Genomic DNA, 26,438 nt, shown 5'->3' on the forward strand with positions numbered 1-26,438 from the left:
CATCATCCTTGGATTAGTGGGACGAAAGTTTTCTCTCGTTCATGCGGTCCCAATGACGATGGAACTGACATGATGGGATAGACTGCTGCAGGTGAAAGATGAAATCCTCACGGGAAATCGATTTCCCGTATTCCGCCGCCTAGGTGCTGCGATGTGCTGTCGGTTTTTGAAATAGGATCACCCGTGTCATGTGTGTGTATGTTTCTACATCCGATGCGGGCGCTAGCTCACGATTAAAATTCGACGCAAACTTTGGCTTTCCTCCTAGTTGCGGCACGGCAGCAGCGGCAACAACTCGAAAGTTTCCTGAAGGTATTATCCGCTTCGAATAGCTTTGTGTAAGTTTGAAAGTTGTGCATCGGAATGCTCAACCCGCTAATCACCCGGTTTCTCGGGTTAAATTCCGGCTCGGGAGTGAAAACTCAAACGATAATGCCGTTTATTATAATTCCAACTTAGTCATGGCAATTTATATTTCTCATTTCTCGAAACGGCAGCCACCCCTGCAAAACCAACAGCAGAAGTGCAGAACGGCGGATATCCTTCGGAGCGTATGTTTTTATCGCGACAACTGCAATTGGGAAATTATCATCATCATAAATCATGCAATTACACTCCCACGGCGGATGGCGGAAAATAGGGTGTGGCCTTCTGCAAACTGGTTTCAAATTGTAATGCTAATAATAATATCACAACGATGAGGTACATTATTCTTGGCGTTTGCTCCTCGGAAGCCGTGGTGTGGGCGTGCGAAGGTGTTCGGCTGTGGATGTGGATGTGGTGTGTGGAAGAACTTTGCTATCAGTTCCGGTGAGGCAGCATTTTTCCGAGCCAGTAAAGTTCGTACTAATTCGTGTTAGGTGTTTGTTTTGCGCCCGTAAAAACATTAATGGTCTCTTTTCGGTAATCCATTCGAGAGGTACAGTACGAGTGCGAAAAGTGTGGCACGGGCATTCCGGGGAAAATAATGATGGCAACAGTTTATTTGCGCAGTTTTTCATTCGCTTTTGTTTTTGTCTCTCGGGGAAAATGATTGCTCATGAAATGACGCAAAAGAGCTCCTGATGGAAATTAAATGCATGAATCAGGAAAACAAAGACTTAACGCGTAGCGCGTAATAAGCAATTTGTTATGCTGAAAATGCTTACGGCGAAAGGAATAATTAGAATATTTACAGTAGCCTCTGCACCTTTCAGCTAGGTTTCCATTTATGTGAAATAGGCTTTCGACTGATCAATTAATAGAATTAATTACTACAGCAACTGACGAGCGCTTCCAGTGAGAACCCTAATAGATAGTAGCGTAACAGGTGTTTGTTGAAATAATAAACAAATAGAATAATTAATGGCAAAAAGCAAAAATATTTTTTTCGATGTGTTGCCTCATACAAGCACAGTTGTCAAAAATAACATACACTTTGACAACTTTCCATAGCCGCGCCTCATTTTCATACTCCATACATTCATGCATTAATACATTCATTCATACATAGGCTAAGGAACGAGTTAAGCAGTGTCACCTGTTTTAATCGGTTGAAAATAAATGAGCCAAAAATGCACTTTTTTATTCATATTTTCAAAATTTTTTGATAAGGACATCATCATGAATCACTTAACCATAGTTTTAATTTTCACAAACACAATTTACTGTATTTCCGACAGGAAATAAGATGAATTAAAAATTGTTGTCCAAAAACGTATATTTTCAGCAGCTGAAAACAATCGTCGCCTCACTACTAAGCAATTCATCACATTTTTCAACACTGATTTCAGTGATTCTAAAAGTCAAGCACTTAACATTCACACACCAAGTTATTCAATACAGTTTTTTCTACAATCTAAAGTTTTGTTACTAGCCGAAAATCTTATTATTTTAGAACAAAACTGAAAATAAATTCTGAATCGATGGGACCTGTTCAGCAATAGCAGCAACGACAGTGAAATTCGTAAACTATTGGGTTGCCAAAAGACTGATTTGATTCTGGAAATAAGAATTATAGGTTTGAAATTAACTGAAACCTCTAATGGTGAAAACGTGGTTCAATAATTTCAAGAGAAATGTATGTTCATAATTAATTTTTCTTTATTGAAAACAACAGAAAAGACAGCTTTTTCAATAATTTTCAACGATTTTCTCAGTGAATTAATGACGCAACGAAGTGTTTCAATGGTATTTGCTTTGACAACACTGTTTTGTGGTCAGACCGTGTGCGCTGCTATGTTTGCCTCTTTTGTTCTTCCAGCATCCTTATGAGCAGCGAGTGAGACGTAAAACTCGCAGTTTCCCATATGAACACTAGTGAATAAAAGAGACGACCCAATAAACAATTTAGGCAGATGGCATTTTGCGCATCTACCGACCAAAAATATCAAATCTATTAATGCAGATACCGATTTAGGTGGCGGATAGGAACGCGAACTTACTGAAATAGGGGGAAAAGTTCGAGGAATTTTTTATGGGGGCGTATAAAAATTCAGATTTCAGGACTGCTTAAAAAAGCACCTTGAGAGTGAAAATATGTTCAGTCTGATTAAAATTAGTTCCATCGCTCCAACTTTTAAAGCGAAAAATCAAAAGTTTAGCTCAATAATAGTGTCTTCTTGAATAGCTTGAAAAACTAAAGGTAGCAAGAAGATTGGTATGCTGATATCCCCCACATAGTCACCCCATCGCTTGTAATAAGGTAAAACAATCAGTGACCCGCTTAGACTGCTTAAAACCGGTTCTTCACACTACTTTCATACAGCGCTGTGCCCAATTATAGCCATCCAGCTAACCAGTGCATTTTACTATAAGGGTCATTAGGCTTTATCGGGATAATTTAGAATTCAGCATGCAGGAAGGGTGAGGAGGGGCCTGAGAATAAAGCCATGCTAAAGTCACTTTGACATCGAATGGCCTGATTCTACTAAGATTTGAGCCCATGACCATTCGCTTGTCAAAGCAGACTCGGTCGCCTTGCGGCTACAGAGGCCCCCTTATGTGTCTCGGTTAGTATTAGTGGCAACCTGTTGTTTCCATTTGTCACCCTGATCGTGTGTTTGTTGCATCTGTCAAAACCACGCGTTTTCAGTGAATCAAGTGCCCACTTGTTAATGCTGCAGCCACACCGCTTTAGGGGCCATTCAGATACCACGTGGACACAAAAATGCCAATTTTCAACACCCCCCTCCCCCTCCGTGGACAAACGTGGACATCGACTCAACCCCCACCCCCCTCCATTGTTTGTCCACGTGGATATTTTTTTTTTCTTATGTGAAATTCTGTGCTCAATTCTGTTTTCATTTGCGTCATTCTGTAATATAAAAAAAATTAAGAAAAAAGCTTACGTAAAAGCAAGCTAAACTAGGCATGTTATCTAGATCTAGTTCTTCTATCTATTGTGATCTTGTCCATTATAAATAAATGATGGATTACAGGAAAGCCTGTTCCAGCTTGATCTTCGCTTGAAGATTCATCTGCTTCAACCCCTGTTCAACCAGAGTACCTTAGCTTGGTCGCTGACTTTAACACATCACAAGACCTCTCCGTTGTGGTTCGTGAAATTTTAGGAAGACGAGTTATTTTTCAAACACGTTGTCAATCGATTTTCTTTTTCGTGGCGAGCTGCATTTGATTGTAAGGCAAAATACAATACGCGTCGTGACCTAATTTTAGTTAATTCAAAAGGCACAAATAAAAGTTCTATTTATTGCAAAAAAATATCGCTTGTCCACGTGGACATTTTCTATACCCCCTCCCCCCCTTCCGTGGACAAGCGTGGACATTCATGTACCCCCCACCCCCCTCTAAGCTGTCCACGTGGTATATGGATGGCCCCTTATCGTCTTTTGTACGTGGTACTGTCAAACATATGATTAGAGTGTCATTCCTCAAAATCTAAAAATGCAAGCGTCACGAAAAGTAGTTAGATTTTAAGCGCTAATAACTCAGCGATTTCCAGATCGATTTCTACCATTTTTGCGCCAATGTCATGCCGTTGCCGTTTTTTTGCGTAGGACCACGTCTCTCAGGAAAGTGCGTCAGTCAAATGCGAAAACATCAAAGATTTTGAGCGCTAACAGCTCTGCCAATTGTGAATGGATTTTGATGGTTTGAATACCAATCGATTTACAATAGATATAGCAATTATCTGGTTTTTATTACAATTTTCATTTTTAATCACTACATAGTGAGAATTAACGAAAAGTTTCAAGGTCAAATTTCTCCATACATTTTCTTCACGATTACCTTGCTTCACAGGTAGGGACACCATCTGTTTAGTGTGGTTTCCTTTCACAAAGTAACAATAAAAAAAAAATTCTTCACCCGGTTAATCGAGTCTAAAATCCGGATAATCTTGTACGACGAGGTAGGTGAGGTAGCGTCTCAGTTGGCCTCGAGGTACGATGCTGATCTAATAAACTAGTCGTCGTATATTCGAATCTCGACTGGGAGGCGCTGTTAGAGTCAATAATCAATAGTCGCAGCAACTTTGACAATGTTTGAAAAATTTGAACAATGTTTCCAAATTTCAAAATTTAAACTAAAAAGCTGGCAACACTGCTCAGGAAAATGTTACTACATATTATATACATGCTTTCACAACAGGGTATAGAGAGTCACTACTTCTTGAAAAAAATATTTTGCTCTTGGTTTTACATAAGAAATTGGAGGTCGCTTGCTTCAAAACGTTGTCTCTGGATCGGCAAAGAATACTTCGTGACGATAAGTAATTCTAATGTAAAAAAATCTCTGGAATACGATGGAGTCGGAACTTTTGAGATTAAAATGTATTCATTGAGAGAAAAATAGAACTTTAGTTTTCAAATCGAATTAAAAAATATTTGGCAGCACTGGTGCTAAAAAATACTACTTTTTTCGAATTTCTTGGGCAATTTTCATTGAAAATGTGAAAATAGTATCTTTCTAGACTTAATATTTCCGGAGATATGAGCAAACGAAAATTAGCGGATTTGACGAAAACAAGGCTTTTGCTGATTAGGGGTGGGGGGAGGGGGGTCTCCCATAAAGGGAGGGGGAGTCCAATCGGCACCAAAAAAAAACAATAGTCGACTTACGCTTATTAACTACTTTTACCTATTACCCAAAATATGGGAGTTTTATCTCAATCTCTGTCACATCTAAGTCCCATGCACATAGACCACTATAATGCGGAACAGAATGGTCATTCTGTTCCGGACCAAAAATTCATCATGAAAAAAAGCAGGTTGGAAACCTACTATTTTGTAATTTTTAGTGTTTATATAGTACATCTATCGATAAAGATGCGATTTATGCAAAAATCTCATTTTTGACAAAAATGGTCAATAGACCACTATAATTCGGAACGGCTCATATGGAAAAGTCATAAATTGGGTGGAAAAATTACTATCACAAATTACTATTTTTGTAAATTTTTGCTTAATAAATACAGGAAAAACACTACTGGACTGAAATATTTCACCTTTACTATTTTTTTTTCTCTTGAATACAGGGTTGCTTTACTCAGGTGCGCTAACTTACGCACATTCAACTGCAGTGCCTCATAGAAGCAAAATCTGTAAAAAACATGTATGAAGCATTTGTATAGCTAAAGGTAATCTACAATTTTGCTGAATGGAGTAGTACATTATTTTTCTGATTTAAAATAGAAACGCCCTTTAAACCTTATTATATGAATAGAATGTTAGTTCGCGTTAAGGATAAAGTTGCAACACTATTACTGCGTAAATACAACAGATAATGGAGTACTCAGTTCAGAAAGATTGTAGATTACATTCAGCTCTACAAATGTTTCATACATGACTTTTACCGAATTTGCTTCTATAAAGCAATACAGTTGACTGAGCACAAGTGGGCGTATTTGAGCGCACCAAATTTGCTTTAAAATAATATTCTCCATAGTTTCTCCATCATATCTGGTTTTCTTCCAAAACATGGAAGGGTTTACATTAACCGTTATGTGTTCGACAAAAAAAAAAACACCTTTAAGTGCTCGACAAGGGTACCCGGGTACCCACAAATTGAAACGCTTGTAACTATGGCAATTTTTGAAAGATTCGGACACTTTTACCACCAAAAGATTCAGGAACTTATCCACTTCCAGTGTGGTTATAACAGAGCCGGAAGTGGCCCATCTGGTTCCCGGAAATCCGGCAGTCCAAGGATGTGTTCCGGAATTAAAGCACTTTTTATATTTTTGGATGTAATTATAGTAATATGGGTGTCCAAAGCTCTTCCAATTACTCCGAAAGGTAATTCTTCATTGTTTTAAGACAATACAATGATATATCCTTGGAATGGCCATTCTGTGACAAGTTCCCGTGGGACCTCCTGTGGCCATAAAACTGTTTGGTTTGCAACACTGGCAATATGGGTGTCTAAATTCATGAAATTACTCCAGAAGGTCATTTTTGATTATTTTGATTCTATCTGATGATTTTGCCACGGCATGGCCATTCCGGAACATATTCCCGTGGGGCTTCACAGTTGCCCAAAACCAAAAATATGTGCGCATTAGAGTTTTGAGTGGGAAAACTTGATTTTAGGTTTATGGAACCTTTGGGAGAGTTTCTTGAAATTAAAAGTTCTATCGTATGGTGAAATTCAAATTTTGAATAATCCCCCTAAAAGTGAAATAAAAAATTTATTTTTCTGCAGCTTCAATATAACACATTGATGAGTTCTGCAAAGTTTTAGAGCATATTATTACAAGAAATTTTGCTGAAGACCGTAACCTTCTATCTCTTCAGCGAAGATAGAAAAGTCCTATTTCTTATATGTGAATCTTCAAAATCAGTTTTTCTATTTTAGCTCTTTTTGTAGTTGTTGTATGATTTTTTCATGTTCTATAAAGTTGTACAAATAGTAAAAATAAACAACTTTGCCGAATGTAGTATACCTCTATCTTTGCTTATTTAGGAGCTGTAAAACTTTTGTTATAATAAATACCCTAATTTTGATCCCCAATTACGCGACTATGCGCAGACGGATACAAATGAAACTTCCTGACTTTTTGTAGTTTTTTATTTAGTTTCAGATTCATATAATGTAATTTGTATCTGTTTGTGCATAGTTGAGTAATTCGGGGTCAGATTTAGGGTATTTAATATAACAAAACTTTTACAGCTCCTAAATAAGCAAAGATAGAGGTATACTACATTCGGCAAAGTGGTTTATTTTTACTATTTGTACAACTTTATAGAACATGAAAAAATCATACAACAACTACAAAAAGAGCTAAAATAGAAAAACTGATTTTGAAGATTCACATATAAGAAATAGGACTTTTCTATCTTCGCTGAAGAGATAGAAGGTTACGGTTTTCAGCAAAATTTCTTGTTATAATATGCTCTAAAACTTTGCAGAACTCATCAATGTGTTATATTGAAGCTGCAGAAAAATAAATTTTTTATTTCGCTTTTAGGGGGATTATTCAAAATTTGAATTTCACCATACGATAGAACTTTTAATTTCAAGAAACTCTCCCAAAGGTTCCATAAACCTAAAATCAAGTTTTCCCACTCAAAACTCTAATGCGCACATATTTTTGGTTTTGGACAACTGTGAAGCCCCACGGGAATATGTTCCGGAATGGCCGTGCCGTGGCAAAATCATCAGATAGAATCAAAATAATGAAAACTGACCTTCTGGAGTAATTTCATGAATTTAGACACCCATATTGCCAGTGTTGCAAACCAAACAGTTTTATGGCCACAGGAGGTCCCACGGGAACTTGTCACAGAATGGCCATTCCAAGGATATATCATTGTATTGTCTTAAAACAATGAAGAATTACCTTTCGGAGTAATTGGAAGAGCTTTGGACACCCATATTACTATAATTACATCCAAAAATATAAAAAGTGCTTTAATTCCGGAACACATCCTTGGACTGCCGGATTTCCGGGAACCAGATGGGCCACTTCCGGCTCTGTTATAACCACACTGGAAGTGGATAAGTTCCTGAATCTTTTGGTGGTAAAAGTGTCCGAATCGGTCAAAAATTGCCAAAGTTACAAGCGTTTCAATTTGTGGGTACCCGGGTACCCTTGTCGAGCACTTAAGGGGTAAAAAAATTCGAAGCCCCCCCATTCCACCCCTTTAAGTGCTACATGAAAACTTATTTTATGAAAAGTTGCAATTCAACTAGTTCTTAGATGTCACAGAGTTTCAGTATCCTTGATCAAAGAAAACTTTAGAATTTCGTACTTTGAAAGCTGAAAAGGTACCCGGGTACCCTGTCGAACACATAACGGTTAATAAAAACAATTCTGATGTAAAAATAAATTTTTTAAAGTAAATTACATCCGGGATATTTCTGCTGCTTTATGTCTAAAACCAACTTTCAATATTATTCAACAAGTATTGCATAAAAACGTGACGTGATGGACAATTTTTATAATTTTTTCTGAATTCAGTGGAAAAAAAATCTATAAGAATCAGTTGAAAAATCCTATGCAGTTTTTTTGATGCAGACCTGTGTAATTGGAGATCATTTTGGACATTTCGCTGGTTAGCATTGATTTGACGGAAGGAAACGCACTTTCACGATAGCTGACGATAGGGGGACTGATCTAGGTGCATTAATTTCGTCTGTTTAGAATGCAGCTTCGAGCCTGCTTAGAAGGTAGTAGGGCAATAGTACCCTTTTTTGATTCGCGGGTGGAATTCAGGGGGAAAAGGTGGAATAACGGAAGAAGACAGACCGGAAGTTAGCCTCTAGGAGTGCCTACTAACGATAACAGGGATCTCTAAGAAAGCCGGCGAGAAATCGGTCAGCTAAAGAATAATAGTGCCGCCGCCGGAAAGGACAGACTCCCGGTAGAACTCTACGAGAATGGCCAAGAACCAATAGCAACGGCACTTCACTGGATAATTTCAGGGCGTTGGGAGGAGCAGAAACTACCGAAGGACTGGATGAAAGGTTTGGTTCAAGCCATCTATAAAAAGGCCAATCTCCTCGATTGTAATTATTACCACGGCATTACGCTGATCAACGGTGCCTACAATATGCTCTCCCAGAGCGTCGTCACGTCATTTGTTACGTCATCTATCCCCGCTAATAAGAGAATTCGTAGGACAGTAGCAGGCGGGTTTTATGGGAGCCCGCAAAAATTTTTACACTCCGACAAATGTCCCAGAAATGTGCGAAGCACAACATGCCCGCGCATCATGTTTTTATGGATTTCAGGGTAGCATACGATGCAGTTGCGCGACCAGCTATGGCAAATAATGCAAAAAACGAGTTTTCCTGATGTTGGTGCTACGTGTGTGTTTCACTCACGCGTGTGTTTCACTTCGAGCTTTGTAAAGTAATTGCAGCTTGAGAAAAACGAAAAAATAGTTAAAAAAATAAAATTTTGTCGTCTTTTTCTTTTTCCTTTGGCAGTGCTTGATATACAAAGCTCAAAAGTTATAAAAGTCTTTGTCAAGCTTCTACCAATAAAATAAAAAAAAGTTTGTTCTAATACGTTGTGTGGTTTCTGAGAAAAAGGTACATAAAGTTTACAAATCGTAATATTTTTTTAAAACGATGATTCTACAATTGATGAAGGAACGGTAAGGGAAAGTAATGAAGAAGGATTTTTTAGGGAATGAAGGGGAAAGAGTGGAAAGGAAGGGGGGGGTAATAGGTAGCTATGCTTAACAAGTTGTCGTTGTGACTCCTATCTTTTGTCCAATGCTGGAAGGTGCATGGGTCGAACCAAGCTGTAATCAGAGATTATAACCGGACTTGAACCCACAACACCTGCCAGAGCGTGTGTGCCTATTACCCCTCCCCCCCTCTCCTTTCCACTCTTGCCCCTACATTCCCTAAAAAATCCTTCATTACTTTCCCTTACCGTCCCTTCAACAATTGTAGAATCATCGTTTCAAAAAAATATTAATATATGCCTGACCGCATTCCAAGGTCATGACTAAAATCACGAGTTTGGTCAATTTAAAGATCGTGATTTTTCAGGAGCGGCGTTTTATTCCGTCGATGTTGTTCCACGCCGCACTGGAATGCTTATGTTTATGATCGTTTTTCGGCCACTTCCCGTAGTCGGATCATTATAAAATTAGTATCAAAATAAGCGGAAAAAACTGCAGAATCAAAATTTGAAATAAAAAGATAATAAAATTTTTGAAAGTTTTAGTCGTTCATGTCCTCTAAGGTGTGACCCGGCAAGCGGGCATAGAAACGAGGAGAACAATTTTTGGCGAAAGTAACAAACGCTCAAAAGGTCTCAAAATGTTACCTTGTGGGATTTCAGAAGTATTCTGGAATCATCTCAATTGAGTAGGGCCCCATTCAACGCTCTAGCCGGCTAATTGACACTCACAATTTGTCGAGTTTCACTACTATTCGAATTCCTAAGCTAAGCCTACGTCTGCTTTTTTTAATACCTGAAATTTCTTATTCATTGGCTCTACAGAACGTGTCTTCTGCCGTCTTACAAACTTTCATTCGAAACCCTTTTCCTGACTCTATGCTACCAAATTCCAATCAAGTACCAGCGAGCTACATGCCTTGGCGGGTGTTGTGGGTTCGAATCCGGTTATAATCTCTGATTGTAGCTGGGTTTGACCCAACACCTTCCAGCATTTGACAAAAGGTAGGAGTCACAACGACTACTTGGTTAAGCGTAGCTACTAATAATTCCCCCACCCCCACCCCTCCCTCACCTTTCCACTCTTTCTCCTTCACTATAGGAATTTTTCATTACTTTCTTCTACCGTCCCTTCGTCAGTTGTAAAAGAACTACCATTAAAAAAAAAAATTCCAAAGTAATGAAATTCCAAATTCCTTTAAACATTATGACGAGAAATGGTGAGAACATAAAACTATTACTCTAAAGTAGCCAAATGTTTGGGCCAATATGCTATAACAAATTAATGCCGCTTGTTATTTTTATATTCACTGAAATCTGGAGCTTGTGAAGCTTGTGAACCAACGAAAATACGTGGACCATTTTGTACTCGAAGTTTAACAGCTATTTGCAGGATGTAAACAAAACAATAGATACAAAATGAACGTTGCGTGTGTGTGTGTGTGTGTGTGTGTGTGTGTGTGTGTGTGTGTGTGTGTGTGTGTGTGTGTGTGTGTGTGTGTGTGTGTGTGTGTGTGTGTGTGTGTGTGTGTGTGTGTCTGTGTGTGTCTGGGTGGGTGGATGGATGGGTGGTTGTTTGTGAGGTATCTGGAAAAACAGCGGTGTTAAACTGGCGGCGATTCGAAGAGTCTCAATTTTCCTCATTTTGGCTTACTTTTAGGCCCGAACATCCTCGCACTGATCGCTATAATCTACAATCGCTATAACATACAAATTTTTTCTCCTATTTTTTATGCACTGCGACGGGGTTTTGCAACCGGAGCAGCGACAGCTCGCGCTCCTTCCCGCACGTGTAAACAAGGGCGTAAGATGAAGGAGAACAGAAGAAGTATTGCAAAATTTGCATCCAGCGTGATGCACCCGCTCGTAAGTTGTTGGGTGTTGGCTTGCTTGTTGTTCGCCTCATGAGCGGGCTGTGCAGAAAGACGCTACGAGACTGTGCGCTTGTGACTGTGTACATAATAGCATATGGTCTGAGCGTTGGATGCCATGCTTCTCAAACTCGCTTACGTGAGTGTAGTGTGCTATACACACTTGTGTCCGTAGTGAAATGTTGAACGCACGCTGAGTCAATGATTCAAACAGTGCCTTACGCCCGCTTCCGTGTAAACATCTAATTTATTTATTTATTTTATTTATTTATTTATTATTTTAACTTCAACTGATTACCGACAACTGAAGTGAACCGGCACGCGCCAGTGATTCATCACTGTCCGTGTACGATCGCGCCGGCGTTAAGTGCGCATACACCACAAAAGCTTGTGACTCCCCACAAAAGCTTAACAGTTACACCGTCACTAGCCGAGCCGTAACCAACGCACAATTAAAGAGAGAGATCGAATTGCAACCGATACTGTCGCTGTTTGCTGCTGCTATAGAATATAGAACTTAAGTTGATGAAAATCAATCGTCTACCGATATATGCTGATTAGACAAAAAACATGTATATAACCAAAAAGCGGATCAGTAAAGTCGAGCAGAATTAACCGAACACCAGGAAGACTCACAGCGATCTCTTCCCGGACACCGATGTGAATTCTTGACTTGGACTTGGCAAAAACCCACTAGTATCATTTTAATCTCAAGTATCCGAGTTATCTAACGTGACAGTCGTTTGAGACGCATCTTACCACGCACCAATTGTTACATGGCGACTGCGACTGCGGAGAATACAGACAAAAAATGGCGCATAGTAATTGACTTTCGCCAACTTCATTAAAAGATTCTACTTGACAAATTTCCTTTACCGAGAATTGATGACATATTAGATCATTTCGGTAGAGCAAAATATTTTAGTACATCGGATTTGATCACAATGGTAATGGTAATATAGGTATGTATATATCGACGATATAGTCGTAATAGAATGTTCGGTAGGCCACCATTTACAAGCTTCAGAGTTTGAACGCATGAGGACATGTACGAATTTGAGAAGCGTCTGGTCATAAAATGATGGTTAATGAGTTTTACCCGATGGTCCCTTATGATTGATTATGCCAAATGGCGTTGTGTCAAACAGCATTATGCCAAATTACTTTATGACAAATAGGCGGTCCCCGTTTTTGCAGTTTCGTTACTGCAATTTATTTATTACTAGAATGATTGTAAGAGCTACTGTATCTACAACTACTATTGCTGATGTAGCTTTGTGTTCTCCATGTTATTATAAATATTATAATACACAGTCGTTCAAAACATTCTATCTATTTACCCTAACACTTAAGTTAGATGTTATAACCTATTCGAAAAATAAGTTATAAGCTATGACATTCTACATCTAACCTTAGCTCTACCAATATCGTTCAGGGCATAAACTAAGGCTAATTTTGATCTATGAGGAATAAGTTCAACGATACATTCGTGTTAAAACTGATCGAGAAAAATTCCAGCCAGAAAATTATCCTTCAACAAGTATAGAGAATTGATTCCGATGTCACCAGCGTTCATAAGACCAAATGTGCTTACTGCTGAGTCCTGCCGGTCACAATCGTAACATCTATCGCAACAACCTTGAGAAACAACATAACACATTTGCAGCTTGTTTGCTGCCTGTCCTGTGACTCTTGATTGCTTTGCATACTGAAGGAAGTAGGACTCGTAGAAAATGTCTTTATGCAAGCAAAACGAAAGTGATTCTGTAGCGGTAAAATAGCTAATATAATGTTTAAGCGTAATATGCATTTACGGATGAGAAAGCAATCGCCCTTCGCTCCAGTGGGAATTGCTTTCCTAGTATTTCAACTCCTGGCGACCTTTTTCCCCGAGAGGAAAAGCGCTCGGTTGCTTCTTTGAAAACCAATTACCAACAGTTGGTGCTCCCTATCTGAGCTGGGAAAATCCTCTCGGGGTGAGAACATTCAGATCAGATGAGTGGGTGAGTTTTCTTTGTTTATTGCACTATAATGTACGCATGAATGTTAAAGTGTTTCAAATGGGCACTGAAGATAAGAAAGCCGTAGCTGCTACTGATTACCTGTTGTCCTTGGCCTTGAGAGGGAGAGGCAGATGGGACAGAATGACGCACTCATACTTTGTGGATCAACGGAGCCGAATAAATTTACTAATGATATTTCTTTTTTGGTTGGCTTAACATTCCTCAATGCCATCGCATTTTTCCCATGCCGAAGAAGGTGAATCGGTGCCAACCAACACAAGCCAGATTACTGGATCGAAAGTTCAGAAAAAAAACTAAATTCTTTTCTTTCTTTGCAGTTGATACTCGAGTTACACTCCTTCTTTACAAAAGTCTACTGTCAATGGGAAAGGAAACACTAAAAAGCAATGTCGACCGGATTTTTTTTTCACCAAATAAATCCAACGGTGTACAAAAGGAAGAAAGAATCGTACGATTGTCTCGTAGTTCGGCTGTTGGAATGGCTTTTATCTGCGCTTCGATAGGCCGGTTTCCGCTGGTTGATCTTGGAAAATATCCAGAAAGCAAGGGCATAATGAAGAAAGACATAAATATCCTTCCCAGTGAAATGTGCTTCCCAATGGCACGTCCGCTCGTTGGTCACCTTGGCTTTGAATTATTTGAGCAGTGGATTCTGATAAAGCACACTTCTGAAAAATGTTGTTTGAAAATTTGTTGGGTTGCGTAGTAGTATTTTTGACAACAATCAAAACTGGTAAACCAAATTTACTAACAGAAAAAGCTCTGAAAGTGATTGTTTTGAAGTATCACAGGAAACTGGTTTCCGAAAGTTATATACATAGGTTCCTTCAGATTATCTAGTAAAAGGTAATTAAAATTCTAACCATCACAAAAAACTATTGAAAACGTGTTCAACTTGCATCATACAGTATGGGAAATACCGTATCACATCACAGGAGGATGACCTAATAAGATAACAACCACTCACAGACTCTGGCTTGCTCTGGTACCGAATATGTTTTCCAAAAGAGGCAGGAATAAACTCCTCCCCTCCTCTGGTTCTTTTTACCAATATAACTCCCACAATTGGTCAGCAACCGGGAGGACTCTTGCACCAAATGCTTTCGTCATAAGATGCAATACCTACGGCTCATATTGTTTTGCCTTGACAGGCTTATCTGTTTCCTCTGAAAACTTCGAGATCCTCCGCATTGTGTTTGCCTCTTAGTTGGGCACCAATGCAGTTACTGAATCGACCCTATATCGGAAGAACAGCAGCGCTATCAGTAGCACTATATAAAATGCAAAACAAAAGGAACACTTTCGACATACCTACTGGCCCGTCTCCCTGTGAGACATTATCAATTTTCACCCATTCATTTCGGACCTCAATGGTACAGCCACCGCACAGTGAAAATATCCAACCATAAATTCAATACAGCTCGCAGGTGTTGAGCTCTATTCGGCTTTAAATTTTTGCAAGTGCACTACCACATTTTATGCGGTACAAAGCCTGTGCCCATGCCGACTGAACCGGTCGACGTCAACGGACTGCATCTCCTGGAGTTCGGACTCCGGAGGACATTTTTCCACTCTACATTCATTCAGTGTGAGTGGGAAACTTTTTCAATTTCAGACCGGATAACGTCAAAGATCGGGCGAGCAAAGCCAGAGCCCCAACCGGAGGCGCAGAAGATGAAAAAAAAACAGGCGGACAGACTGTCGGAAATATCTGACGAACGAGATGTTAATGGGTGGAAGTTTCCTTTTACGGTGCGAAAGCTACGCTGCGATGGGGACCTCGAATTAATTACGTGGGAAAACTCAATTTAACCGCACTTATTCGAGGGGAAAATGATGAGTGGCGTGAGCAATTTTGTGTCGTTTTAATGGCATCTCGCATAGTTTATTTTGTTCTCCGTAGTCAATTTTGATAACAAAATTTTTGTTTTAAAGCAATTATCGTTCATCACAAACAATGTATACACTTCGAACAGCAATGCACATATTTTAGCCGTCAGTAGCTGCTCCGAACCGTGTGAGCTATTAAATCATTCAGCACCGGCATCCTGCTATCCACTATCCAGAGCATGAAAATCCTTTTGAATTTGTCATTAACAGTTCCATATTTGCACCATATCTTCGACACTGCGCACTAATGCCGAAATAAAAACTCAATCAAAGCCAGTTCCAGTTGCCGGTTGCGTGATTTATGATTTTCGTTTGGCTTGATTGAGCATGAAATCCGGTCGGTGCATTCTCTGTCACACTCGCTTCCGGTTTTGCCAACCCGAAGTAGGTAGGTGTATGCGCCAGGCCGGCGCGCCGCGAAAAATACGCCTGTCACTTCTCTTCACCGGTGGCGGTGGTGATTGGTGGCGTGAGTGTCACCGGTTTTTAGCAATGCAGGGATCACTGCGGTCACACAACCAGTCGACTGATTCGATTCCTCTGGGTGTTGTCCCCTTGTTGACCTGTCGCATCCCGCGTCGTCGTCGCTTCATGTTGTCGCTAAAACAAAACCGAAAAGTGACACACAGCACCGTTTCCAAGCATACATATAGCAAAACAGCTAAAACCGAATCCAACGGAACACAAACGAATGGCCCAATTCGGTGCGATACCGTTTGCCACGGAGGAGTCTGTTTTCATTTACCGGAAAAGTCAAAACCAAAACGTCCCGCATCAACTCGGTTGAAATCCCGTATTGTTGTTGTTGTTACTGGTGCTGCTACTACTGCAATACACGCGGTGACAGCTTTCAGAGGATATGCCCTGCTCCCGGCATCCGACCAAGTGAATTCCTGCCCTCTGCGTATGTGTTAAGCACTTCTGTATGTGATGTGTGTGTGTGTGTGTGGGTGTGTTGTCGCTGCCGGTCGGGAAAACCATAAATCTGTACCTGGTTTCAACCGGTTTTGCTTATCCTTGCATGGTAGCTCGCTTTCCCATTGAGTGAAGTGGAAATTGGAGTTCAGCTTGCATTCAATCTCCCTTTCGAATAGAGGATGAACTCACCGAAAATCTGCACATCGCTGCTCCCGAATGCCGAACGTGCCGGTTTCTGGTTCCGATTTGTTTGAATTTGTAAGCGCGTCAAAAGTTCGAACAAAGGAACAAAGGTTGCTCGCGATCGTCAGTTCGGCTGCATTCAAACGCAAACAGGTTTTTTTCTCGAATCATTCATACAAGGTGCTAATTTTAGTAAGGGACTCTTAGCTTGTAACGAACAATTTAAAATATGTTCACTGCTCTTTCTAGCATAGACAAACGTGTTTGTCATTGAACAATCGAACAGGCACGTACCGTGTTTCCAAACGATTCACTTTCCATTTTTTTATGTAATTACTTCCAATTTTCTCATATCGATTTCTATGGCCAGTACCAACGCCACCAAAAGTTTTGGATCTGTCGCTAAGCAACCTGCCATCGGTTGAGTCGTTTCAGTTGAACCGTACTACTAGTCGAGGTCTGATTAACTTTACAGAGTTCAGCCAGTCAAAAACAATACCCGTACCAGTAGTGTAGTGTATTCTACAGAGTGTCCTGGATTCCTTCTAAATGCGTGCAGAAGATAAAATTTTGCTGATCGAACCGCCGCCTCCCACAAGCCGCCAAAATGTGCAGCGCCGGGTGTCACTGAATCCATTGATTTGCGCATTCTTAATGTCGGCTTCACTATTGGAGGTATTTTTAATATATTTTAGAATATAATTTTCAGTACCAACGGAATTTGATTTGTTATCGGAGAAAATATTAGTGAACCTCTCTCACCGAGATATGAAACGCCTCATATCATGCAGAAATTGTTCGGTCGATATGTCTGCAAGTGATTCTAAATGAACTGTTCCAGTGCACATGCAGAGACTGTATCCAAAAAAAAATGAAACACATAAAACTGGTTGCCGAAAATTCATTTTAAGTCGGATGACCTTTCAACTTTCAGGGAGTAATCTTCAACATTATGGAGAGGTTACTTCATTCCTATATTGAATCTCCACTTTACAACCGAATGCCCTCTGTTGCGGTAATTGAGTAAACCGAAATTCCGTTAGCTGTAACTTACAGCTTCAAAGCTGTAATTTTATTTAAGTTTATATTTAGTAATTACAAATTTAGGTTAATACTCACATTTCAGTGCAATACAATAAGTTTTGATGCCAATAGGTAATAGTATTATTTGCGCAATCGGTAGATATAAGTAAGTTATAATGCATGTCAGTTAAGAGTATACAAATTAATATATTAAGGCTTACAAATTACGAATCACATAAACTATTATCTACACCTATAAAAAAGGATTTCTGTCTGTCTGTCTGTCTGTCCGTATGTTCCTTATAGAATCGAAAACTACTGAACCAATCGGCGTGAAAACTTGCATGTAGAGGTTTTTGGGGCCAGAAAAGGTTTTAGTGATGGTTAGAGACCCCTCCCCCCACTAAAAGGGGGGGCTCCCATACAAATGAAGCACAAATTTCTGCATAACCCGAGAACTAATCAAGCAAATAGAACAAAATTTGGCATGTGGGTGTTTTCGGTGACAAGAATTTATTCTATGGGTAAATTGAGGCCCTCCCCTCTTTATAAGGCGAATTATAACTCCACTTCCCTTTAAGAGGAAGGCTTCCATCCAAATTTCCTCATAACTCGAGAACTAATCAAGCAAATGGAACCAAATTTGGCAAGTGTCACACTTTAGGAGGGGGGGGCTCCTATACAAACGAAATACAAATTTCCTCATAACTCGAGAACTAATCAAGCAAATGGAACCAAATTTGGCATGTAGGTGTTTTTGGAGGCAAGAATTTTTTCTATGATGAATTAGGACCTCACCCACTTTAGGAGGGGGGGGGGCACCAATACAAACGAAATACAAATTTCCTCATAACTCGAGAACTAATTAAGCAAATAGATCCAAATTTGGTATGTGGAGGTTTTTGGAGGCAAAAATATTTTCTATGGTGAATTAGGACCCCTCCCCACTTTAAGAGGGGGGCTTCCACACAAATGAAATACAAATTTCGTCATAATTCGAGAACTAATCAAGCAAATAGAACCAAATTTGGCATGTGGAGGTTTTTGGAGGCAACCATTTTTTCCATGATGAATTAGGACTTCTTACCTTTTTAGGAGGGAGGGGGGGCTCCCATACAAACGAAATTCAAATTTCCTCATAACTCTAGAACTAATCAAGCAAATGGAACCAAATTTAGCATGTGGGTGTTTTTGTAGGTAAGAATATTTTCTATGGTGAATTAGGACCCCTCCCCACTTTAGGAGGGCGGGCTCCTATACAAATGAAAAACAAATTTCCTCATAACTCGAGAACTAAACAAGCAAATGGAACCAAATTTGACATGTTTTGGAGGCAAGTTTTTTTCTATGGTGAATTGAGACCCCTCTTCTCTTTAAAAAGCGAGTTATGACCCATCTCCTCTTTAAGAGGGTGGGCTTCCATACAAATGAAATGCAAAGTTCCTCTTATCTCGAGAACTACCCAAGTAACAATCCAATAGCAAATTGGTCTTATTTATTTCTTATAGTAGTTTTATCAGAGCATTTCAAAGTCTGTTTATAACGTTCTATAACAGTTTTATAACGTTCCTCCTCAAGTGAATTTTATCTTATTTGACTAACATTTCTGAAGTCTGAAGGACTGAAGGAGACTTGAAGAATCACTCATAAAACTAAATTATCAATAAGTGTAATTCACCTTATAAGGGGTTTTAAAGGATACTTCATTTTTGCTTAAAAACGACGCTCCTTAAAACTAGTTTTGACAAAAACTTATGACATTCTTCTGCAAGATTCGTTTATCTTAACAATACTGTCATAAAACTCTCTTAAAATCGTATATTCTTGAAAGAGAAATTATACTCTTGAATAAGAACATTCTAACGTAAACAACTAATCTGTCAAAGTGGACGTCTGAACCTGGAGAAAATTGAAGAATACAGATCTTTTAAACGAAAATTAAGCGAAAATCTGTGTAATATTTTGAAAACTCTTTCATATGAACAGTCAGCGAAATTACAAAACAATAAAGATCTCAGGACTAACTGAACTGGGGAAGACAGTGCCGATAATGATGCGTTTGCCAGAGGCGGTGCGGGTTTCCTCTAGAGCTTTTAGTATTTTTTAAACTAAATATAGAGTTCATAAGTCAGATGTCTTTGTATGGAAAATATTTGAAGGCACTGAAGCAGTTGAAGCATTATTTTTAAAAACAGTACCATTACCAATTGTAAATTAAACGCTTGGAACTGTCGTGCAGTCCAAACAGCACAAACAGCACAAACAACACGTTACGTCGATACTTCGTTGATGTTTTCTTTGTTTATACTAGAATGGTTATCTTGCAAAAACTTGGTGCCCTCAAGTAATTCAAACAATTCTTATTCAAGCGCAACTTGTCTTCTTCAAGAATACAATAAGTATTGATGAACTTATCGCGCTCTTGGAAAAATTTTCTTTGTCTTGTGCAAGAAATGTTAGTCTAATAAGCGCTTTCGGGTTGATTTGGATAAAACCGTTGAAAAAATGGCGAACAGGGCTATTTTGATTACTCTTGAAATTGTAGTCAATTGCATAAGGCCGCTTATAAATATGGTATTATGCAATACTATTAGTGATCTTATCGTTTTAAATAAATGTTTAGACAAATAAAAGCCTTTTTGCCACAATTAGTTAAAAATTTGGTAGCTATCAACTTCTTCATGAAATCATTAATTTTTTTATTAAGTTAATTTTTCAATAATCTAGCAAAAATAACTGGCGCGTTAAAATTTTCTAACTTTAATGTCACAAAACATCGACAAACCGAGCGTGGCATGAAAAATTTCTTATTTATGAGCAACAAAGCAGCTGCTTTTATCACCATTTTTATTTTCAATTTTCATTTATACCCATTTCGAAATAGCAATATCTGTGAATGCTTATAGCTTATAGCTCTTGTTCAATTTAAAACATTTAAGGCTGTGAAAAGTGCATGATGTCTTGCAAGAGTTCTTTGAAGAGACAACCATAAAATCATCAACACTTGTGGCAGTTTTCCTTTTGTTTCTAGCGACTCTTGGAAGTCATTATAAATAGATATCGATAAGAATTACAAGTTTTGAAAGGATCTTTGGAAATTTTCTTGAGAACCTTCTTTAGTGTGGGCCTCCCTCGCCTTATAAGGGTTTTATGACTGTTTTATCGCAGTTTTGTAGAATTACAAGTTTTGAGATCGGTTTTAAGCAGCAAATGCTGGAAACCTCTTCAAGTGCACCTTAAAATTGAAATTGTTACTTGGGCAATCAAGCAAATGGAACCAAATTTGGAATGTGGGAGTTTTAGATGGCAGAATTTTTTTCTGTGGTGTATTACGACCCCTTCCCCTTTTAAGAGGGGGGGCTCCCATACAATGAAATACAAATTTCCTTATAATTTGAGTACTAATCAAGCCAATGGAACCAAATTTAGCATGTAGGAAATTTTTGAGTCTTGAATTTATTTTATGATAGTTAGAGACCTCTCACCCCTATGGTAGGGGGATATGGACTCTTATACAAATAAAACAGAAATTTTTGCGAAACTCAAAAACTAATCGAACTCGAGAAATTCGAGACTCTTCCATAAAACAATAATCAATAACAAGACCACAAAAACTATTTATAGTAACACTAGATCATTCAGGACGAGACGGCCGCAAGTGTTGCCGGCGACCCGCAGTCGGAAGCGCCGCTTACTGTGGGGAGGCAACTCCCCGCAGAAATCACTACTGTCTAGGTTTATTTATTTTCCTAGGGCTACCTGGGTTTCCTGGAACGAGCGACAGCGAGTAAGGCGAGGATCGCGAAATGGTACTTTCTACAAAACAGTTTTCCATGAAATGATACATTCTGCTTAAGGTTTTTCGGAAAATGATATTCGGCGAAATGTTGTACAATCATGGCGAATATTACTAGCCGCTTTCTAGCTATGCAATGAGGGGACAGGGGAGTTGTTTTCTACTTTACTGTGAGGAAAAATTGCAAATTTGTATATTAAACTACCCATTCCAGGTAACTAATAAGCCTTAACGTAAGCAGCAAATCAGCGTATCTGACATTTTATACTGCACGTTACTGTATGTTAGCTTTATGACTGCATAGGTGTTGTAAATTGGCATCCAAAATTGTATTCAAATTCTTCGTGTCGGTAATTAGCTGTAAATTAGCATTATCAGCACTATAAGAAGGTTATCAGTAAAGTAGCTGTATATTTTGCCAAAATAGCATTTAAGTAGCATTTGAGGCGACTTAAATGCTTATTGACCAACATTTGAATAGCATTGGTGATGCTTATTGGTTACCTGGGATGCTTTCATAGTTACGTAACTGCCAAAATGAATCATCTAAGGTTGAACTCCTCAGAAACTTGCAAAACTAGAGATTGTGACAAAAATCACCCGAGATTCATGATTTATGTACAACACAGGTTATTTTGTGGCGATACGAAGTTTGTCGGGTCAGCTAGTGTCACGTAAATTGTATCTCCATTGGAAATTACTATTTTTCTATCCACGTGATGTAGTCTCTAATGCTTACACTTTGCCTGCACTGATAAAGATCTAAAAACGAGCTAGTGGTTTTGGTGCTTTACAATGCTGTTCCATGCCGTGCCGAACTAGAAGCTACATGTAAAAACTATTATAAGTTAACACCATTCACACCATCAATTTTTCAGCCCAATCTTAGATTACGTACTAACGTAGAGATCATTTATTTCGCCACATGATTTAAAATCTCATTTACACTTGATTCCTTCATACCAGTGTGTGATTCATACCAGTGATGATGGAAGGGCCTCTGCGAAGAAGACTCCGTACGTGCCCTCAATCGAACAAACAAGCAATCGTTCAAAATCGACCGGCAAATCGGCTGAAAGCCCAATCACATACTCTCTCCGGCTAGGAGGCATACACGCACGCATCCGGCACCAGCAACATTCCCAATTGGGTTACCTCAACCCAACGGGTGTTTTTATTTTCAACCCACCTTTGCGGCTGACAACGCCTTACGGGTGTCGATCTGATTGAAAACATGTAAGTCATCAATTTCCCGAAATTCGGTACAGGAGAGGGAAAAAAACCTTCTAAATCAGCACGTTCGTTTACGAGCGGTAAGCGATTGGGAAAAACCCGGAAAAGGATACTGTGGCCCTAGGCGAGGCGAGCCCAACCGAACACCTACACGCACACTTGCATCGTATCGCCTTCGCACATAACCTTTTTTTTGTGGGGTGGATACAGGCTCGTTTCAACTCACGGATGCGATGAAGATGAAGCAAAACGGAGTACCTACCACAACAACCTGTGCAATAAATTTTACTAAATTTCAATAACAGCGATATAACGATAACATTCCCAACACGAGCGCGACGCGTTAGGGCAGCAACCGTTTCGATAACGATTGCAACCGAACCGAGAAGGGGTCACCCTAAGCTATTAGGTCTTCTTCTCGGTTGACGACAATGCAGGAACCGCGCCGCAGCGCAGCCCATCGGAACGTATATACAGACGGAAGTGTTTTTCCCGCGGGACAAAACAATTTATGCCCGTTTGAAAGGGGGGTTCGCCTGGCGGCGCGCGTATGGATCACGTGTGTAGGTACGATGGATTACGCGATTCGGTGAGTTGGATGTTCTGGTTGTCACACGGGTGGGTGGAAAGGCTTTCATCCTACCTATACCGGAAGATTGGAAGGTTGCCGCGGCGGCAGCTGCCTGTTGTGGGGCGAGATGAAAATCGTTTGGGTAATTTTTTCACGCATAGATTATTCTCCGATGCTGTCGATGTCGATGTAAATGACATATGGTTCTGGCTGGATTCGAGCCAGATAGGTATTTAGATCTTTACCGGAGGGATTCGATTTTGGATTCTAATTCAAATTCGAAAAGTTTTGATTGACTTACTTTTAATTAAACATGAAGGCCGGTTGTTGCTCTGTCAGTTCTTGTTTGGTGATGGCAGGAGAGTAATTTGTGGCCACACTTTCCCTCACAAAGAATGATTGATAGTCTTCTAAGGATTGAATTTTCACTGTCGAAGCTGGATTGCTCCGTTGAGATCACTACTCTATTCTACTGACATTCAGACAATGTACGTGAAAGGTTTGATACATTGTATACTAGATTATTAATGTACTTCAGTAAATATGAAAGTTACAGAATTTATTCACCCAACAAATCAGTATATCAGTGTCAAGCTTCTAGTCTCGGTATATTCTTTAATATCTATGTGAATATTAATTTCTCTGCAAAATTTTAGTTCTTAAATAAAACTTTTGAAATACTAATCAAAATTGTTTTTCTAATTTCAGGTAAGCAGTGATAATCTAACCTTTCGATTCAAACACAGTTCAAGTAAGTTATACATCCATTCGTAACATTTAGAAATCTCAAAAATTGTTTCCTACTTCATGCATACGATCTGTGTCAGATGTAGCCCAGCGTATTTATGCAGATTTGCAGAATATCCCTTGGGATGGCAGAAAGACCACAGTTGCAGCACTAATGGCATGTTGACACAATTTTGATTGAATATAAAGGAAACGGACCATACAGTTCATTTGCATTTGGATGTCGACAGGCTGCACAACAGGTGTTGCATATTGAATTAGCTAAGCGGATTATTTAGCAATAGCATATGTTCTGCTTAGAGCATTCCATCTCTGTGAAATAGGTTAAATTTGAAATCTAACGTCTGAATAGATGTATGGATTCACTTGAGAAAAACGAAAAAAGTTTCAGATGGAGCTACTTTACTTACTTCAGTCAAGTCGGGATGGAGCTCACCATCTTATGCGATACTTACTTGCTTTACTTTAGTTTTACGGCACAATAAACCAATCGATTTAGTGCCGAATTTAGGATAAGTCTCCACATTTGTCAGTTTTGCATAATTTATTCGTACGCCGCCTTAAAGTCTATGAACCGATGGTGGATCTACAAATGTGATTTGATTTTCGAAACGGTCACTTTGATTTATGATCGCTTCTTGGACTGGATATCTACCTTGGATTGCAGAAATTACTGCTTTATCTGCAATTCAGTCACGGTTGTCGAAAGGACCACGATATGGGTCTGTAATGATAGCAGCATCACACTCTATTTGTGTAAATGATTGCCATAGCAGTTCTAAGTGGTGTAACTGAGTGGTTATGAGCAATTTCCTTTACCTGCATTACTTTCGGTCAGCCAACACGGTTTTATACACCGGGTATCTTGGACCATCCGTGAAGTTATCGGTCTATTGTTTTTTTGCTGACGAGCGTTTCAGCTATCGCATCACCTTGACGGACTACTCCTTTCGTCTGCTAGCTCGTACGCTCTTCGTGAACGTCTTGGAGCTTTTGAACCCATTCACAGCCTCCCCTTCTGGTGACCGTCTGGTCCGCTTCTTCAAGCACGATAGGTAGTGACGAGGTGTCTCTTTTCTTACTACCCGATGTACTATCTACGAAACTTGCAGTAAAATCCGCTCTCTTCAAGAACTCCATCGGCACCAGGAATAGAGGGACCCAACGTGCCAGATGGCTCGACTAAGTGGAAGCCGACTTGCGTGTGTCGAGGCGATCAACAAATTGGCGACGAGTAGTCAAGGTCCAGTTTTGGCGCTCAAACCAGATCACTCTACGTACGAAAATCCGAATCCTTAATTCAAACGTTAAATCCGTACTGCTGTATGCCTGCGAAACGTGGTGCGTCTCAGCGGAGACAACGCAAAAACTGCAGGTATTCATTAACCGGTGCCTGCGATACATCATTCGTGCCTGGTGGCCTGATAATTGGATATCCAATGAGGAACTCCATCGTCGGTGTCATCAACGGCCGATAGCCACAGAAATTCGTGAACGTAGGTGAAAGTGGATCGGACACACCTTGAGGAAAGGAGCGAATGAGGTTTGCAGAGAAGCACTCGACTGGAATCCACAAGGACAGCGTAGAAGAGGCAGACCCAGAGGCTCATGGCGACGGAGCTTAGCCAACGACATCCGGGCTGTAGACGAGAACCTGTCCTGGCGACAGGTCAAAGCCATGGCGGGTAACCGTCAGCAGCGGAGATCTCTGATTTCATCCCTTTGTTCTGCCTGACCGGCGGACATGGACACATAAGTAAAGTAAGTAAGTAAGTCAAGGTCCAAGTATAGGGGAGAGAAATTTTTGATACGGCAAAAGCCACCCCGGCTCTAAGCTGTAGAAGTAGAAGAAGCAGAAGAAGAAGAAGAAGTTTTTGTTGATCTGCTTGTTCACATATGTAGTGTTTACCTTTAACAAACCCTTGGAGTTCTTGCGCTGCTCTCCTGACTTCCTCGTTGTTGCCTGCCTTACGGATTATTTTCAATAATACTGAGTACAGGCTGGCTTCCTTGAGAATGATTGCCTAGAACCTCGGGTCAAATTAGTGAATGCTGTAATTAGATATGGAGCTTGGGACACTTGGATCTGCACGGGGACTTGGACTGGGACACTTGAAGCGGGACACTTAGAGATGGACACTTGGAATGACACACTTGGATTGAGGCATCTGGAGTGGGACACTTGAATTGGAACGGGGACACGGACGGGGACTGTGATACTTGGAGTGAGACACTTAGGGTGGGATACATGGAATGGGACACTTGAAGTGGTTCCAGCCTTGCCATCTTTTCAGATAGGATCTTGCCAGATATCTTTTAGACTTTTAGCAATGTTTCAGAGTATTACCAAATTTTAATTCCTCTACCTCGCAAAAAGGATATCAATTCTCATTTCAATTAAAATTTTACATCTGCTTTGCGCAAATCCTCGAAACTGTTTTTCAAAAACTACCTCTCTTTCAGGCGAAATTACTCATATATCCGCCAAATATTTTTATTTTAGTTTGCTAGTTTTTCGTTGGAAATTCTATGTGTTACACCAAATATATTATATTAACAACATAGTTCACTTCACAAAATCATATATATCTAAAAAGACGTAAAA

The sequence above is a fragment of the Sabethes cyaneus genome, chromosome 2 (genome assembly GCF_943734655.1).
Source record: "Sabethes cyaneus chromosome 2, idSabCyanKW18_F2, whole genome shotgun sequence".
Classification (NCBI taxonomy): domain Eukaryota; kingdom Metazoa; phylum Arthropoda; class Insecta; order Diptera; family Culicidae; genus Sabethes; species Sabethes cyaneus.